General features: G+C 36.8%; 1 protein-coding gene and 1 long non-coding RNA gene across 5 annotated transcripts in view; one reads left to right on the forward strand and one right to left on the reverse strand.

The window, feature by feature from the left end:
• celf3b (cugbp, Elav-like family member 3b) overlaps positions 1 to 18,830 on the reverse strand; it is a 75,191-nt gene that overhangs the window by 39,251 nt on the left and 17,110 nt on the right. The gene's annotated exons all lie outside the window — the stretch shown is intronic.
• On the forward strand, positions 637 to 2,552 carry LOC120480781 (uncharacterized). Its single transcript, XR_016145663.1, has 3 exons — positions 637 to 912; positions 1,834 to 1,901; positions 2,217 to 2,552. It is a non-coding gene; the product is annotated as an uncharacterized LOC120480781 (long non-coding RNA).

The raw sequence follows: 18,830 nt of genomic DNA on the forward strand, positions 1-18,830 counted from the left end.
AATGCTAGTATAACGCTAGTATATAGGGCATAGAGTAATGACAAATAAAAATCGCTAGTTTATACCACTAACAAGGCTCAAAATAGCCCAACACTAACACGGTAGCATAATCAGGGTCCCTACATGCAAACCGAAGCATTGAGAATGTTGTAAGTGTACAGACCGTTTAATAAGAAGATATTTTATAAAGACAGTCTAGGTCGTATATACAGGCAGGAGCCATCTTTGGAAAACAGTCTCGAACAGTCGAACCACAAACCATGAATGATCAGATTGCAGGAACGGAGCTTAAAAACCGGTTACATAGAAAAAAAATCTACTGAACAGTTATTATTAACAGGTACATTATTGTGCAAAGGACAGAGTTCACTTATATGTGGACCCTATGGCTGGGGCATGTAGTCACATGACACTATATGAGGTGGATAACACTTCTAACAAGAAAGAGAATAATGTAAATCAACTCTTTAGATTACAGCCCAGAAAGTACTGTGCAATTAAGACAAATTTACAGTGTAACTTTTAATTAATTATAATACCCATACATGTAAGTATAAGGGAACAATATGTAAAGTTTGGGGAATAAAGAGGTAACAACCAGGATTGATGATTTATACTGTAAGTATTTTATAACTACACTCTAAAAAATGCTGGGTTATTTAATCAACCCAACCGCTGGGTTATGAAATGTTTGACCCATTATGGGTTATTTATATGGATTTTGACTCAACACATGAGTTGGAAAAAATAACCCATCTACCCAACATACACCGTTGACCCAGCACGTGGGTTGTTTGTGCTTCGAACGTCATCACATCATCACAAGAAGAGTCCACCATACCGGATCCACCACACACCGAGCGATCTTCAAAGAGAACTTCACTTTTCATCGAGCGAGGGAAATAAACTAAGGTAGAGTACTCTACATGTCATTTCTAATATATAAGACATATATTTTAACAACTAAGTTATAAGCTGGGTTGGTCGGAAGAGGGTGAGGCAAAGATGACACGTATTGATGCAATGGCCGTGAAGTGTTTATTTATAGAAATTGCGGTAAACGGTCTAACTTAGTGTCCGGAATACAGTGAGTCTACTTTAACGTTACCTTTCTAAAGTAATATCTTTATATTGTCGAGGCTAGTTGGTTGGTTTGTCTGGCTTGTTTGGCTAGCGTTAGCCATTATCATTGAAGCACTGGCTATTTTGAGCGCGCTAATTTTTCCCTGGAGCATTTAATGTGAACACAGTGTTAGACTGATTAAAGTATGTATAAACAGTGAGATAACCTGATATGCCAGACTAAATGCATGTATGTGCATTTATTTAAGTAATATGGTAACCCGCGATAGATAAGAAAACATTTCTTATATAAAATGGCGGCCTGGCTAGCAGGCTAACTTACATTATTTTAAGTTAACCGGATATAAATGAGCGCGCTTTTTGCCCTCAAATCTTTTAATGTGAAATGCGAAGGTATAACACAGTGTATGACTTATTAAAGTATGTAAAAACAGTGAGATAACCTGATATGCCAGACTAAATGCATGCATGTGCATTTATTTAAGTAATATGGTGACCCGCGATAGATAACACAGTGTTAGACTTATTAAAGTATGTAAAAAAATTGAAGTAACATAAAATGTCTGAATGTAAAATACATGTAATTTGAATTGTAGGCTATAGGGAGAGAGGGTCTCTCTATTTTGGCTGTTATCTTCACATTGGATTACATTCTGCTGCTAGTCTGCATTGCATTTGCATGGTGACATCTGAATAGTTAATACAATAGTAATTGTATATTTCCTTAACCTCATTTTGTGTTTGTTTCAGATCAATGGTCAGCTTTGTCATTGACGCAACAGAGTGGCAGCTGACAGACCTTGTTGAAAGATTTCAAGGTAAGAAATATTTGTTTTCACATCCACAGCATATCAAGTCTGCATTGCTACTCAAGCCCTTTTCAGACATTAATTCTTATGAAATATAATTTTCTCTTTTTTTTCCAATAGCTTCCATGTAATGTGTCAAAGTGACTCCAATAGATGAATAGGGCACATGTCTTTTGTAGACTTTCAGTGATTTATTCTATTTTGTAATAACAAATGATGGAATATGCATGTTTATCTTCCATTTAATTACCTATATATTTTAGTTTTGTACTCCTCAGTTGTAAAAACAGATTTCTTTGTGTTTTGTATTTTTTTGTCTTTTAGAGGAGGGGACTGATGAGGAGAGTTTTCTTCTTTTAGAAGAGGCAACCATCAACAGTTGATCCCAAGAGCTGGCCCTGGGCTGAAGTTCTTCAAAAAATTAGAGGACTTGTAAGATCAACATTAGAGGCACACACAGTTATTATTTCTAAATATTAAAAGGAATAGTTTACTTTGAAATTAATTTTCGATATGTTTTAGCTTACCTCAAGGGCATGTAGATGTAGGTGTCTTTGTTTCCACAGTATTTTCAATTTTGTTTTGTTTTTTCGGTTAAACCGTTGTTGTCTATCAGTCATACACTGGAGGTTTAGGGGGTCCTCCCTCGGTTCACCTCAAAGAGCACGCACAGAGAAGTCAAAATTAAACATGATTTAATGACTCGTAAATGTAAGTACACATCGATGGCCTAAGACAATAAACGAGCGGTTTGTGTGAAAAAACGAACAGTATTTATATAGTTTTTTACCTCGTGTAACTCAGCCATTGGCAACTGATCTGACGGCAGAGGCGTTTCAGTCTGTGTATGCGCCGGAAGTGATCACTTGCGTCTGTACGTCACTCATTGTTTACACAGAGTTTTGGAAGTTTTACCTTTCACTGTGAAGATCTAAACATATTTATATATACAGGAAATCGCAATGGAAGAAGATTTCGATATATCTAAATGTTTAGTGAAAGGTTAAACTCCCGAAATCTCTCTGTAAACAATGAGTGACGTATACGCGCAAGCGATCACTTCTGGCGCATGCACAGACCGAAGCGCCCCTGCCGTCAGATCAGTTGCCAATGGCTGAGTTACACGAGGTAAAAACGATATAAATACTGTTCGTTTTCTCACACAAACCGCTCGTTTCGTGCCTTAGGCCATCACTGTGTACTTACATTTACGAGTCATTCAATCATGTTTAATTTGGACTTCTCTGTGCATACTCTTTGACATTAACCGGGGGAGGACCCCCTAAACCTCCATTATATGACTGATTGACAACAATGGTTTGACCGAAAGATATCAAAATTGAAAATACTGTGGAAACAAAGACACCTACATCTTGGATGCCCTTGAGGTAAGATAAAACATATCAAAAATTAAATTCAAAGTGAACTATCCCTTTAATAGTTTCTTTGGGAAGATACCAGAATACTTGCTTGCAAGTAGAGCTAATGGCTCCCGTTGACTGTTGGCCTGTTAAATGTTCAGCCAGTTCATTCATAATTGAATGTTTTCCTACTTCAGTGATATTAACTGCAGTTCCACTAATATTGTTGATATTAAAGTAATAAAATAATTTTTCAAAGATTCCATTGTTGTTTTGTTTTTGTATTGTTTAAGTGTTTATTGCATAATCTATGCATACATCTAGCATGTATTCTGTTCTAGGTTTGTAGTGTAACAGTTTTATAGCTATGAGTAGTCTATTGCCTTTTTTTTCTTTAATTGTACTGTAATGTGCTAGAATTAGTCTGGCATATGGGTTAATTTGACCCAGCATTTGGGTACACTATATAACAAATATGTAGTTGAATCAACCCAGAATTGTAATTAATTTGACCCAGCATTTGGGTACGCTATATAACAAATTTGTAGTTAAATCAACCCAGAATTTTATTTAATTTGACCCAGCATTTGAGTAGAAATGAACAACTCATCTGTTGGGTTAAAAATGACCGACCCATCTTGCTGGGTCAAATTAACTACTGTTGGGCTGGTGCAATATTGATCCAGCAGTTGGGTTATACAACAAACCAAGTTGGGTTATTTTTAACCCATCATTTTTTAGAGTGTAGGGTAATTATTCTACAATTATGATAAAACAATCTTGGGAGCAATTTAGCGAGAACATTCACTGCGAACCTTTTTGTAAAATGATGTACCAATATATACTGTATAGGCTTTTAAAATGCTATGATGCATTTACACCATTTTTTTTTTATAGCAAAAGTGCAGATGTTTAAGTTTAGGCTTATATGTTTATTTTTTTAAATAGTGAGAAATATAGGCTACTTGTTTCATAGTAACAGGGTAAGTGTGACACTGCAGGCCATAAAATAAAGTGGTGCTTGTTACCCTCATGTGTCATGTAGTTACAGGGTAAGTACAATAAAAATACATACACACAATCTAATATCTAATTTCACTGATTTGAAAAACAACTTATTACAGTTGATCTCAAGCGACAGTCCACAGTTTAAAAAGATTAAAATAAAATAAAAGTTCACTTCTGAAGACATTGATCCATCCATTTAGCTCGTCTGGATTCTTACGGTTATTGCAGTGTGTGCTTTTTGATGATCCAACTTTTCCAAACACATGAGCTTGCATTATATGCATTCCCAGAGATATTTTTTTATTTTTCTAAAAACCTTCATTTGAGTTCATCTAAAAAAAGGAAAGTCGTATATATATATTGGATGGCAAGAGGGTGAAAGATGAGTAAATGAGGACGTATTTCTGAGTGTTTTGCATTTTCTTTGAATACATAATACAGAATAACAAGAAGCATAATTTCTTCTTCAGATTCATCAGTGGAAAGAAATAAAAATAAGAAGGGGAACAAAAGGAAGAGGGGGGGGGGGGGCAAAGTGTGCTACTTTCTGACTTAAGACTGTTGATTAAATAAATAAAGGGGAGGGTTATAAATCTGTTTTGGAGTCATTGATATAAGATATAATTTGTGTATGCATTTTTATTCTACTTACCCTGTAACTACATGGAACAAGAGTATCTTCCCTCATAAGCAATAGTTTTAGTATTCAGTGCACTTTTGCTAAAGGCACACTATGCAGGAATTCCATTTTTGTCAAACAGTGACCCCTAGAGTCACTGTGGAGTACTTGTATTTCACATTACTGTCATAAATACCACTCACACAGAGCATCTCTTCACTCACTCACTACACTGCCAGTCTATTTTGGTATCACTGATTTAAGACAACACAGAACATACGATCTGTGACTGGTCACTTTACACGTCATGGACAAGATTAGCATGAAACCGACTTTATGCTGATTTCCATGTGCCTTATATATACACTCACCGGCCACTTTATTAGGTACCCCATGCTAGTAACGGGTTGGACCCCCTTTTGCCTTCAGAACTGCCTCAATTCTTCGTGGCATAGATTCAACAAGGTGCTGGAAGCATTCCTCAGGGAGTTTGGTCCATATTGACATGATGGCATCACACAGTTGCCGCAGATTTGTCGGCTGCACATCCATGATGCGAATCTCCCGTTCCACCACATCCCAAAGATGCTCTATTGGATTGAGATCTGGTGACTGTGGAGGCCATTTGAGTACAGCGAACTCATTGTCATGTTCAAGAAACCAGTCTGAGATGATTCCAGCTTTATGACATGGCGCATTATCCTGCTGAAAGTAGCCATCAGAAGTTGGGTACATTGTGGTCATAAAGGGATGGACATGGTCAGCAACAATACTCAGGTAGGCTGTGGCGTTGCAACGATGCTCAATTGGTACCAAGGGGCCCAAAGAGTGCCAAGAAAATATTCCCCACACCATGACACCGCCACCACCAGCCTGAACCGTTGATACAAGGCAGGATGGATCCATGCTTTCATGTTGTAGACGCCAAATTCTGACCCTACCATCCGAATGTCGCAGCAGAAATCGAGACTCATCAGACCAGGCAACGTTTTTCCAATCTTCTATTGTCCAATTTCGATGAGCTTGTGCAAATTGTAGCCTCAGTTTCCTGTTCTTAGCTGAAAGGAGTGGCACCCGGTGTGGTCTTCTGCTGCTGTAGCCCATCTGCCTCAAAGTTCGACGTACTGTGCGTTCAGAGATGCTCTTCTGCCCACCTTGGTTGTAACGGGTGGTTATTTGAGTCACTGTTGCCCTTCTATCAGCTCGAACCAGTCTGGCCATTCTCCTCTGACCTCTGGCATCAACAAGGCATTTCCGCCCACAGAACTGCCGCTCACTGGATGTTTTTTCTTTTTCGGACCATTCTCTGTAAACCCTAGAGATGGTTGTGCGTGAAAATCCCAGTAGATTAGCAGTTTCTGAAATACTCAGACCAGCCCTTCTGGCACCAACAATCATGCCACGTTCAAAGTCACTCAAATCACCTTTCTTCCCCATACTGATGCTCGGTTTGAACTGCAGGAGACTGTCTTGACCATGTCTACATGCCTAAATGCACTGAGTTGCCGCCATGTGATTGGCTGCTTAGAAATTAAGTGTTAACGAGCAGTTGGACAGGTGTACCTAATAAAGTGGCCGGTGAGTGTATATATATATATATATATATATATAATATCATGTCAACTTTTGACACTGCTGTCTCTGCACTTAAACTAATGTGCACAGGATTGTAGAGAGATCAGCTTTAGAATGATGGCCATCTGATCAGGATTACAGAGACACGCTGGATTACACTGAAGAGCGTGTGTGTGTGTGTGTGTGTGTGTGAAAGAGAGAATGTGTGAAATCTGGTGAGATGTTTGGAATCAGTGTTGCTGAATGGTTTAAAATGTGTTGCCATGGTGTGGTGTTCTGTGATGCTGCTTAGTGGCTCAAGACAAAACCAACAGGACTGATCCCACTAATAAGCCTGAATCAGGGAGAGAGAGAGAGAGACGACAAACACAGGAAATATACTGTAAAAAGAAAGAACCAGTTTGTTTCTTGACATGAACAAAGAGTAATAGATGAAAGTAAACACAGTGCTGTTCATCATGCAGAGGCCAAGCACCCATACATGTATTTAAAATCAACCAACGTATCAAATTAACTGCTGAATTAATTGGTTGACATTGTGTGTGCACAACTCAGACATGTTTTGACGGCATTGGTAACAGTCCATTGATGCTCTCCATGTGATTGGTCAAGTTTATTTACATACAAATGGAATGTGCTTAGATTGTAATGAAATCAATTACACATTATCCTCCGAAAATCTGCTTAATATACACTGATAACCAGCATAATTACACAGATGTGAAAATAAAAAATACACCAACATATATAATTGATAATGAATATAAGAAAAAAAAACTATATAAATAAAATACACTCCTTAAATATGATGGGAAAAGTTATTGCACAGTTTCTCCAATTTTTAAAACTGCATGCATTGTCAATATAGATTTTGTTGTAATATACTGTAGATTGACATGAAATTATAAACCTTTTTTTAAGTTTTTTTTTTTAAGGTTTTTTAACATTTTTTAAGTTGAGACTTCAGATGCCCCAAAACCTGTGATGAGATGACTAAACGTCTGTGAAGAGACGACTCAAAGCCGGCGATATGTTGCATGATTAACTAACTGTATTTTTCTATGTGCATTTCTGAAATGCACTTTCTGTAAAGCTGCTTTGAAACAATATGTAGTAATGTGAAAAGCGCTATAATAAAATAAATTTGAATTGAATTTACTGTCCTCATAAACACTGTAAAAAAAAAAATCTGTTAAATTTACGGGAAAACTCCGGCAGCTGTGGTTACCAGAGTTTTCCTGTTAAAAGTACGGTAGCAACATTTTAGGTTTTACAGACTTTGACCGTATTTAATTTTACAGCAATAAACTGTATTTCATTATTTGTTATAATGTTAATTTACTGACATTTTGAAGTATTAATATCTGTTTGTTCAATTGCAAATTGCAATTTGCAATACACCGACAGCCATCAATCACAGCAATAATGAGAGTCAAATGATCAATCAAAGCTCATCAGCTCTTCCACAAGAGAGTTCATACTACTATATAGAAGCTGCACAGTGTCATTCACACAAACATTAAACAACATCATGGTAACATGTTGAAATTTTAAAAATGAAATAAGAATTGATTTAACAACGTTAAATGTAACATAAAACCCTAATGAACATAACTGATAAGACAAAAACTAAGAAAATTATGAATAAACAGTTAAATTACATTAAATGTGAAGTGTCACGCAGGGAATTGTGGGAAAGTCAATTTACATTTTTTTTACTGTAAATTATACAATGACTTCTTCTTTTTCACTTCCAAAAACTGTACATTTAACAGTATTTTACAGTAAAACTACATTAAATGTACCATTATATACATCACAGTTATTTACCGTATATAGTAAGGAAACTTTCTGTTAACCAATGGGCTATATGCACGCATAAGTTCCGCATTTGACGTAAGGATGCTCGTCCATTTCCGGTTGTGTAGATTAAAGCGGAGGAAAACCGGAGAAAACGGGATTATGGCAGAGTCTTCAATATTTACTGTCCTCCCGTCTTTGAAACGAAACGTACATACGTTTAGATGTAATTTTATATATAGTTATATTTATTTAATATAATTTTAAAAAGAAGCATAAACACAACGAGGGGTGTCTGTTTTATCTGTTTTTGTGACTAACGTTTCATTATTATAACCATGGAGTATAAAATTCAATATAAATTCTCGGTATTGCATTGGACTCTATGATCGGCAGAAGTTATCGAGCATCCTTAATCCTTCACCGGAAATAACGCCGTGCATAGAGCCCATTAACAGTTTTTCACTGTAGCATTTTTTTACAGTTTTTTACTGTTAAAATCACGATCATTTTTTACAGTGAACCTAATATACAATTTTTTTATATAATATACAGCAAGGTAACTTACAGTTTAGACATTCTTTTTTTTGCTGAAATTACAAACCTTTTTAACAGTGTAGGAGTGAAAGAAAGACAGAAGAGACACGCTCTAGTTTCCTGGAGAGTCTCGAAGCTCATTTGTAAAATGTCACGAGCACAGTGATGTGCTTAGTCATGGAGAGAGATAGTGATACGGAGAATACAAGAATAGGGGAGAGGACTGTGCAACTGTGAAGGACAAATTTCAGATAGACGACACAATGAAGACATGAATGAAAATTAAAGGAGAGAGAGAGAGAGAAACATCTATGAGGAGTTAGAAAGAACATACAGGACCATGATCAAGAAATACTGATCTACAACATACAATCTTTAAAAAGGTTAATTGGCTATTTCAACCTTTTAGTTGTCAACCCAAAGTCCACTTGCACCACTATTACAACATATACTAGATCAGGGATGTTGCATGAATTGCCACATTACAACTAAGACACTACTAAACATTAGTGCACTGCACCTCTACACATACACAAAACCCCATGCATAAACTAAACATTTACAGTTGAAATAAATAGTTCATGTTTTGTCAGGCTGACTGTAGTCAATCATTTTATCCCTTGAAATCATCTTTGATTCTAATTAGCCCCGCCTCCACTCACTTACAGCAGCTCAGAGGTCCACTCATTGATGATCACATGTTGATCTGATTGGTTACAAGGTAGTTTGTGACATCAGAAACACCAGCGAGTTCAAACCGCGTGAATAGTGTGAAGCTAAGCAGTAACTTGTAATATTTTGTTTTGCATTGCCTGCCTATCTCTGCCGATTACGAAGTCTCTAAATGAATCCATTATGCAACTTTTGAATACATAATTATATAAAAAAAAAAAAAAATTTGAAAAAAAATGTTGGCGCTGGCGGTGCACTCAAAGTCATCTGTCAGTTGTGTAGTTACCCAAAATCTCCTGAATGAAGTTAAAACCCATCATGTCACTGATATGTGTTTTACTAAATATTAATACATCAAAAACTGTACAAAAAGAGAGTCCATAAAAGCAATGGGAGAAAATATTTCAACAACGTTTTGGCTTGGCACAGCTACTAGCTCAGTTTGATCCTGTGCAGTCGCTCAGACATCAGACAGGAAGTGCAAAAACCAGGCTTCAATCTTCTCTGTTGAAATCAATGGGGTCGCTCTGTCCATTTCTTTTACTGTCTATGATATTAATTGATAAGGACATTTCATTCTACCGAACTACAGTACATGCAAGTGCTGAATTAAAGAGCCCCTATGATAGCATTTGAAATGTTCCTATTTTTGTTTTGGGAGCTCCCAAAAACAGTAAAACGTGCATGCAAGGATAAACAACACTATTTGTCTTATAATACGCATTTATTTTTACCCGACTAGTCGACGTCGACTCGACTTTGATGTCATTACAGTCGACTTAAAATCTGAAGTCATTCAACCCCTACTACACATGATGATATGATGTTTTAATAAAAATACAAACCGATATTTTATTATATTTCAGCATAAACATACATCACTAGACTGGTGGAGGGGTTTATCTTCGCTGTATTATTTAAATGTCCTTGAGAAGGGGAAAAAAAATGATAGTGCTTCTAAAACACTAGGTTAAATATTCCCTTGAGTCATATTCCTGTAACAGATTTATTAAATGAAGCATATCTACACGCATGCAGATCCTCAGGCACGGAAACTGTCAGCACCTCATCATAATCCTGCTAGATGAGGGTTTCATTTAAACACATCTGCGGGGTTCATTTTAAGTCTCTCTTACTCACACATAAATAGATTTTTATGCAGTCTCTCACTCTCACATGCGTGCGCACCTCCTGTGCAGTAAAACACACACAACAGGATGCACACACTCGCTAAATCTCAAACCCTGCAGTAATTCTGAAAGGATTTTTCATGGATTATGGAGTATTAAATCCAAGGATTATTCAAACAAATTGCATTTTACCCTCCATCCCCAGCCAACATGAAGTCATCGGACCAAAGCATCTCACCGGGGGGAGTTTATGTGTGGCGCTGATTTGCTGTTTTTTTTTTTTTTTTTACATTGGAGTACAATAAAAACTACGCACACACGCACGCACACACAGACAGACACACACACTCATGGGGCATCTGCAGCACATTTTTCTCTCAAACATTTCCATTCCATATTAGTCACTTGTTGCATCATTCATGTTACCTAGCAACCTGTCATCTCCTAGTCAACCGTATCTTAGCAATGATCTCCCCCCTCCCGATGGTTTCTCTCCTAGCTTGTGGTTGTGTGTCTGTTTGGCAAAGTATCTGCCTGTCATACTAATATTCACATCAACTCTACAGTATATATTAAACAAATGCAAATGTGAGTGGTACTTGTGCAAAACTCACCATCACAGTGCTAGGGATTTGTGAGTGGTTGCCAGGGCATTGCTAAGTGTAGGTGGTTGCTAGGGTGTTCTGAGTTGTTGCTAGGAGGCTGCTTACTGGTTTAAGTCAAGAGGGCCCACCTTCAAGTCTTTCCAGTGTTCTTATTGTTAACTTAACCCTTGTGCTGCATTAGATTTTTAACACCGTTGAGTGCATTAAGGACCAAAAATGGCCACATATTAAACATTGCCTAAAATATTATATATTATTATTATTTTCCACTTTTACCAAGTTAAATCTTTTAACCAGCATCAGTCCTCATCATAACTACCAAAAATTTATTCAATTTCAGGATTTTAACCCTTTAATTACCAGTTTTGTTTGCGAAACCATCGATTTGTATAAGAGGAAAAAACACAAAAATTCAATTATTTTCAATAAACTAAATGCAAAGAGAAAACTTTAGATTTGGATTATCACAGTCCCACTTTGCTAAAAATCCCACTTAGCGCGTTAGAGACCAAAAATGGCCACCTATTAAACATTGCCTATTGCCTAAAATAAGGTGCATTTCCACCCATAGGGAATAAATATAGTGACGTCATCTGGTGGAATACACTATATAATGCAAATATAATGCTTTTGCTTCAAAATGAAAGGATGTTTGTGCAAAAATCATGTTTCATGTATTACTGACAGCCTCAGATTTAAACAACGTTTTAATGGGTTTCAATGGGCCATTTTTGGTCTTTATGGTGCTGAGTGTTACTATTTGATCTACACAGTGTGTGTTATACATATTTTGCAAAATGGGATCACATTTTTTACATGTATCCAAAAAGTCACAATTTTGCCAAATTTCATACCATTTGCATTAAAACAGCCAAAATGGTCAAAGAAATTAAACTGCAAAAGACCAAAAATGTCCCTAATGCAGCATAAGGGTTAACCTATTAAAAATAAAAAAATCAGTAATTGAAATAAAGCTGGAATAAAATGAATTAAAAAAAATTGATGTAAAAATGTTAAATGTCACCTTGGCAACTAACTTGAAAATGTTAGTTACAAAAAATAAAATAAATTAAAAGCTAAATAGAAATAATAAATAAAATGAGAAAAGCTCACTACAGAATTCCTAAAACTTAAACTACATATGCAAATACATAATAGTATATAAATAATGCTAAAATAACACCGTCTATGTAACATTCTGGTCTTTAGATATCCTTAAATGTACGGTATAAATACAATAGAAACTTAACAGCTCAACTCTTCTCCACAGCCTCATGACTTGATACTTCATGAGTGTCAGCAAGCAGCACTAATGGGTTTCCTCGGATAGCATCACTGTATCAGAAATCAGATCGGTTAGAGACATAAATATTTAGGAGTGATTATAGACGATATGCTATCATGGAAAGATCACATTAATACTGTACTCTATGTAAAAAAACAAAGCAGAGAATTTACTTTCTTCGTCGTCTTAGGTCATTTGGAGTAAGAAAACAGATTCATCTGTTGTTCTATAGGTCTGTGATAATGAGCATACTGCAATATTGTTACTCTATTTGGTATAAAAAAAACAAAGTTGTTTAATCAATTAAAAATTTGCTCAAAGATTGTAGGTCAGCCTTTTGAGAAGCTTTACGACTCAGCCTATTATAACAATTTGCTAAGGCTAGCTAATATTATAGCTTCTAACTAGGGCTGGGCAAGTTAGCGCGTTATTGTCGCATTTATTAATTAATGCCGATTTTTTTTATCGCATGTTAAAGCAGTGTTGATACCTGTTCAGAAAAACAAAACAAAAAACAAAAACAAGAAAACTGGACTCATTTTAACAAGCTAAATACAAGATAATGCCCTGGCAGTGGCAAATAGCTGTTTTTTAGTATTTGATTTGATTTGATTACATTAATGTTTAAGTTGACTTACAATAAATATTTTATTGCTACTGTGTAAAAGGAATACTGCTGGTATAAAGCATCTTATTTGTTTAAAGTTTTTGCAAGCCACATGTTATTGCACTTTTGTTTATATAGCAGTACATTTAAATCAAAAGTGCACAATACACTACTATAGAATTCATTATTCAATTTTGCGCGCAACAATGCGATTAATCACGATTAATCGCAAGAAAATATGTGATTAATTGCAATTAAAAAAAATTAATCATTGCCCAGCACTACTTCTAACCCTATGCATATTTTGCATAAAGAGTTTGAACTACTACCATCAAAGAGGAGGTATAGAGTCCCCAGATTTAAAGGGGGGGTTGACTGCGATTTCACTTTTTTCATTTTAAATAGTGTGTAATGTTGCTGTTGGTGCATGAACAGTATCTGCAAAGTTGCAGCACTGAAAGTTCAGTGTAAGCAGAGATATCGTCTTTTAAAAAATCAGGAAGTATAATGCCTACAAAAACGACTGGATTGGGACTACAGCTGGGTTATGGTACGTCACTAACCCACACATTTGCATCAACCATCCCTCCGGAAAATGCAGAAAAGGGTATGCGCATATTTCTGCGGCTCGTCGAGTGTGTTGTTCACGCAGCTGTCAGGTCTTCTGTGTCCGGACGCTGTACTTCGTCAACAATGGATACAGTTTATGTTTGATTATGTTCCTGAAACTGACGATCGTAATCTAGCTCTCTGTGCTGCGCATTTTAGTTCAACACCGAAGTTCAACACCGAGTTCAACACCGAATTCAACAAGAAACTGTTACTAAAACATGAAGGAGTTCCGACTTTAAAACAAGAGGCAGCAGTTGTTGGGCCACAACCTGTAAGTAGGCTAAGACTTCATCATTTTAAATGTATTTGCATGTATAATTCCAGACGTAGCCTTGTGTTTTTTTTTTTTTTTTTTCAAATGCCAGCGCTGGCTTTATAGCCATTAGGCTACTGTTGTGTCTACGACAAACACGTGCAAACATTAAGGATCTGAATTTTGTGTAAGTAATAATGTTTTAAACGTATTTTTCATGCTTTATGACGTCATTTTCGATTTGATCAAGAACGTACTGTAAACTAATGCCAACGCTGTTTGAGTATAACATTAGTAGCCAGTCAGTTGCTATTGTTGCCAGTCAGATGCTATTGTGTAAAACAAACATGTATATGGTTAAAAAAGGTAGCAAATTATCATTCAGAAACGTTTAGTAAGAGCCGTGTGTGGTGAGTTTCTGCTTGACTCTTTTCATCGTGGCTTTCTCGGTCTGATTCTGCCTCAAACTGATACTGCAGTCTCGACATCATTATTTACGTGTCCACCTTTGGCATGCCCGTTTCGTCTGTAAAGGTAATGGCCGTTAACCTTCCGGACAACGTGAGCGACAGTTTAGCCAATCACAACACACCGGGCCAAACTAACCAATCGGAGCCCACTGCCTGTTTCTGAGGGAGTGGTTTCATAGAATCAGGAAGTCAACCGGTTGTTCGAGGACACACTGTCAGAAAAAAACGTACGAAAGCTGTCACTGGGGCGGTACCTTTTCAAAAAGGTACACTTTTGTACCAAAAGGGTGCATATTGTACCATGAAGGTACCAATATGCACCCTTTAGGTACAAAAGTGTACCATGAAGGTACCAATATGCACCTTTTAGGTACAAAAGTGTACCATGAAGGTACCAATGTGCACCCTTTAGGTACAAAAGTGTACCTTTTGAAAAGGTACCGCCCCAGTGACAGCTTTCGTACCTTTTTTCTGACAGTGCAGAGGAGAGCGCGGCTGACAATAAACGTGAAGTTTATGAAAAATAAGACTTTAAAAAAAAGAAAAAACACAAGTACATGTTATATTGCACCAAATAAACACAATCATGCAAAGAAAAAAAGCAGTCAACCCCCCCTTTAACAAAGTGAGGCTGAAACACTCTTTTGTGCACCAGGCTATCTTAGCATTGAACAAATACATTCAATCAGAAATCCAGAGTACTGTGAAGGTATCAGATGTATAAGTGTTGTATCGTTTGAATGTATAATATGTGATGTTTAAGTGTATGTCGATGTAGAATGTTAGGTGTTGTAAACATAGACACTGTTATGCAAGAAAAATTTCAGACTCATCTGACAATAAAGTATAAAGTAAGTATCAAGGCTCCATGACAGGAGTATTAGAGTCGCTGCACGTTCAGAAACGCACTCCTAAGAGAGCTGCTGTTGTTCAGATCCTCGGGAACAAAAGCTCACAAGAAAAAAAGGGATACAGAAATCTGCTGTGTAGCTCCTCTGAAACAACTTTGCTCGTGGGTCATGCCAGTTTAACCTCGTCAGATGCTTCAGTGTGTTGACAGCTGTATCTCTCGCATTACGGCGAAGATTCATTTCTGATCCCTCGTTTCCCATCCTCCCACAGCCTAGCCCGATTCATCTCTTCATTCTGCTTCATCTCATCTCATCTCTCCTCACTGACCCAATCCCTTTATCCTTCAGATGATGACCAGAGAAAATGAGATTATCGATGATTAGGAATTAAAAAAAACATTATAAACTTCAATCTGGCTGCAATTTCACATGGGATTTTCATGGAGGATTTCAAATGTATACTTTTAGCAAATGTACTTCCGTTCAAAATGTTGGGATCTTTAACAGGCTTGCCAACTCTCAGGCATTCAGCGTGAAACAATTGACACTTTTCACACACTCTCGACAAGCAGGGAAAAATCGCGAAGCAAAAAATGAATGAGGCATTTATATAGCGCTTTTCATATGTACTACTGTACACCCGAAGCGCTTTACAATCATGTCAGGGGATCTCTCCTCAACCCCCACCAGTGTGAGCATCCAGGTCGTCACCACACACCAGCCTCAGGTGGAGAGGAGAGAGAGTGATAGAGCCAATTCAATGGATGGGGATTATTAGGAGGCCATGATTGATAAGGGCCAATGGAGGGAATTTGCCCAGGACACTGGGGTTACACCCCTACTCTTTACGAGAAGTGCCTTGGGATTTTTAATGACCACAGAGAGTCAGGACCTCTGACACTGAGGACACTCACACAATAGCTGTCAACATTGAACATTGAAAATAAGGGAGTTTTCCTAGAATCCATGGCCAAAATAAGGGATTTTTTTTACACGATTCTTACCCTTAAGGTTAACTTTAAAAATAAAGCACTAATCCTTAAAAGTCTAAAGAGTTTATAACGAGCATAGAAAACAAGTGTGTCATTTAAAGAAAAAAAAATCTACATTTGGATTAGTGGTGTCGTGTGTTGCTCTTGCTTTTACGACAACAATTTAACTGTTATCACACATCTTCCAAAATCCGCAAAATAGGGAAGTGGGCCGTCTGTTTATTAGGTGTTCAAGCACGAAGTGCTGAAAACCTATTGTATTTGCTAGAAAGAAAAAAAAATCCCCTAAAACGCATTGTGCAGCCCAAACCGTAATGGCTGGAGCTCTGAAACTTTGTCAGATGGTAGGGCCTCAAATTGTGGAGAAGCTATCAGAGTATGAGCCCGATTGGCCCATAGGTGGCGCTACAGCAACCAAAAGTACTAAATTGCTCATAACTCCTAGACCGTTTGACTTAGCTTCAAAGACGGACAAGATGTATATCTCGGATTTCCATTTGGAGCAAAAAAAATTTTGTTATTTTGGTTTTTGTCCAAAACCCACTTTTGCGAACTAGTCCCTGGTTTTTTGCCCAATACTATTCTCTGGACTCTCTAGATAAATAATTTTGGAAAAAAAGTAGAACTTTTGCTTTTGATTGGCTATAATAGTGTCGTTTACAAAAGGGGTGGGACAAAATGCACCCAAAAATCATATAACTCCTAAAGGAAAATTTTCACAAAAATTGATGAGCGTCTCATAACATGCCGAAGAAGCATGCACAGTTTCATGGAGATCGGACCATAGGTGGCACTATAACTGTTAAAAAGCTTTAAAACCATGCATTTCCAATGTTAAATTGCCTGTATTGATTGTAAATGGTGTTTTACATCTATTACGTCCGTGGATAAATGCATGTTAAATAAAATTGAATGCCTTTCGATGCTTTTGTGCTTAAAGGCCTGAACTGTTTGAACACCGATAAATGCTGCTTGCAGCTTTAATTTCAATTACATTTACACATTTTGTGTAGCTTTAAAGAGCCTATATTTAGCCTGATCACTCAGAACACACACTCTGTTGTTATTGTAGCCTATCCTAACTTTATATCCTCCTGCGGCCCAGAACGTTTTTTTCAAAAGTTTTTTTTTTCTTCTTCTGCGTGTAATCACATTATCAAGAGCATAAGAAACAAATGAAAAAATAAAATAAAATATATTTTATTCATATGTTATATAACATTAAATTATATATATAAGCAAAACTATATGGCAATATTTGAAAATCGATTACTATAATTATTATTTGTTTAAATTACATTGATATCTGAATTTATGTAAAAACCTTGACTTTCAAACATCAAAATGTAAAATGTAGGCTATATTCGAGTACAAAATGACATATAAACATTGTGTCCTATTTTTTATTTATTTTTTTTTTTGCCTGGAAACGCTTTCAACACGCTTGCGTGTCGCGTGAAAAATAGGCGTCAGTTCTATTTCTAGCATGCACGCGTTTTCTGGAGACGCGCGTGTCACGCAGGCAGTGTGAAAGCTCTAATCTCATAGTTAACATGGGAGCCGAAATAAAAACGGACACGCCACGCATGCCAGTGTGTCTCTGGCCAGCACGCGCGGCGCCGCATCCGAGGATAAACGACTTCAAGCCGAATCTGTCCGAGCTCGTACGTCTCACACAATCAGAGTAAAAATACGGGATATTTTACGGAAAAATACTAAAACGGGAAGACAGCGGGAAAAGAGCAAAAATACGTGAGAAACCCGGAAAAAACGGGAGGGTTGACAGCTATGACTCACAAGAGAATGCAGATTCTTAAATTCGGTCAATTTTATTACTAAATTCAAACAATAAATGCCCTTGTAAATGTGACGTGTCAGATCGCTGCCTCAGTTCAAGTGGCACGTGAACTGACCATCTCTTACTCTTAACTACTAGTTAATAGTAAATAAAGACGAATGAACAATAGGTGTGTTGAAAGATACAGAACAACTTACCGAAATGTAAATGCCTCATACATAATATCGATCAATCAGTGTTTATCAACCGCGGAACGAGGTAAAACAGCTGGAGAACAATATGTCACATAACCTCACATTTACCTCAGAAAAGCCATTTAATGACCATAGCACGTTAGTTGGCTTGTAAAATAGAAAGGTGCAGGCTAGTTTGCTAAAGATGTGCCCTATTTTACAATATATGTAATAACGTTTTAATATAAAGTGCATTATATTTAAGTTGAGTTGTTATTTTTTACCTTTAATAATAATACCAGCTGACTGGGCTCTGTATGTTTACAGCATTAGGTGAGATTTTTTTTTTTAACATGTATCTCCTGTACCTAATATTTATCCAAATGAATCGACATTGAATCAAGATCAGAATCAAATCACACAAATTCTATTGAATAGAAATTGTGAAATTTGTGTCAAGCAGTAAAAAAAAAAAAAAAAAAAAACAGTAGCATTCCAGTCATTGTACCATGTAAACATTGAAACATGTTGTCACTAAACTTAATATAATTTTGTGTAGTTGCCAAATTGACAATCACAATACACTTATT

The sequence above is a fragment of the Pimephales promelas genome, chromosome 12 (assembly GCF_988280905.1).
Source record: "Pimephales promelas chromosome 12, fPimPro1.hap1.1, whole genome shotgun sequence".
NCBI classification, from domain to species: domain Eukaryota; kingdom Metazoa; phylum Chordata; class Actinopteri; order Cypriniformes; family Leuciscidae; genus Pimephales; species Pimephales promelas.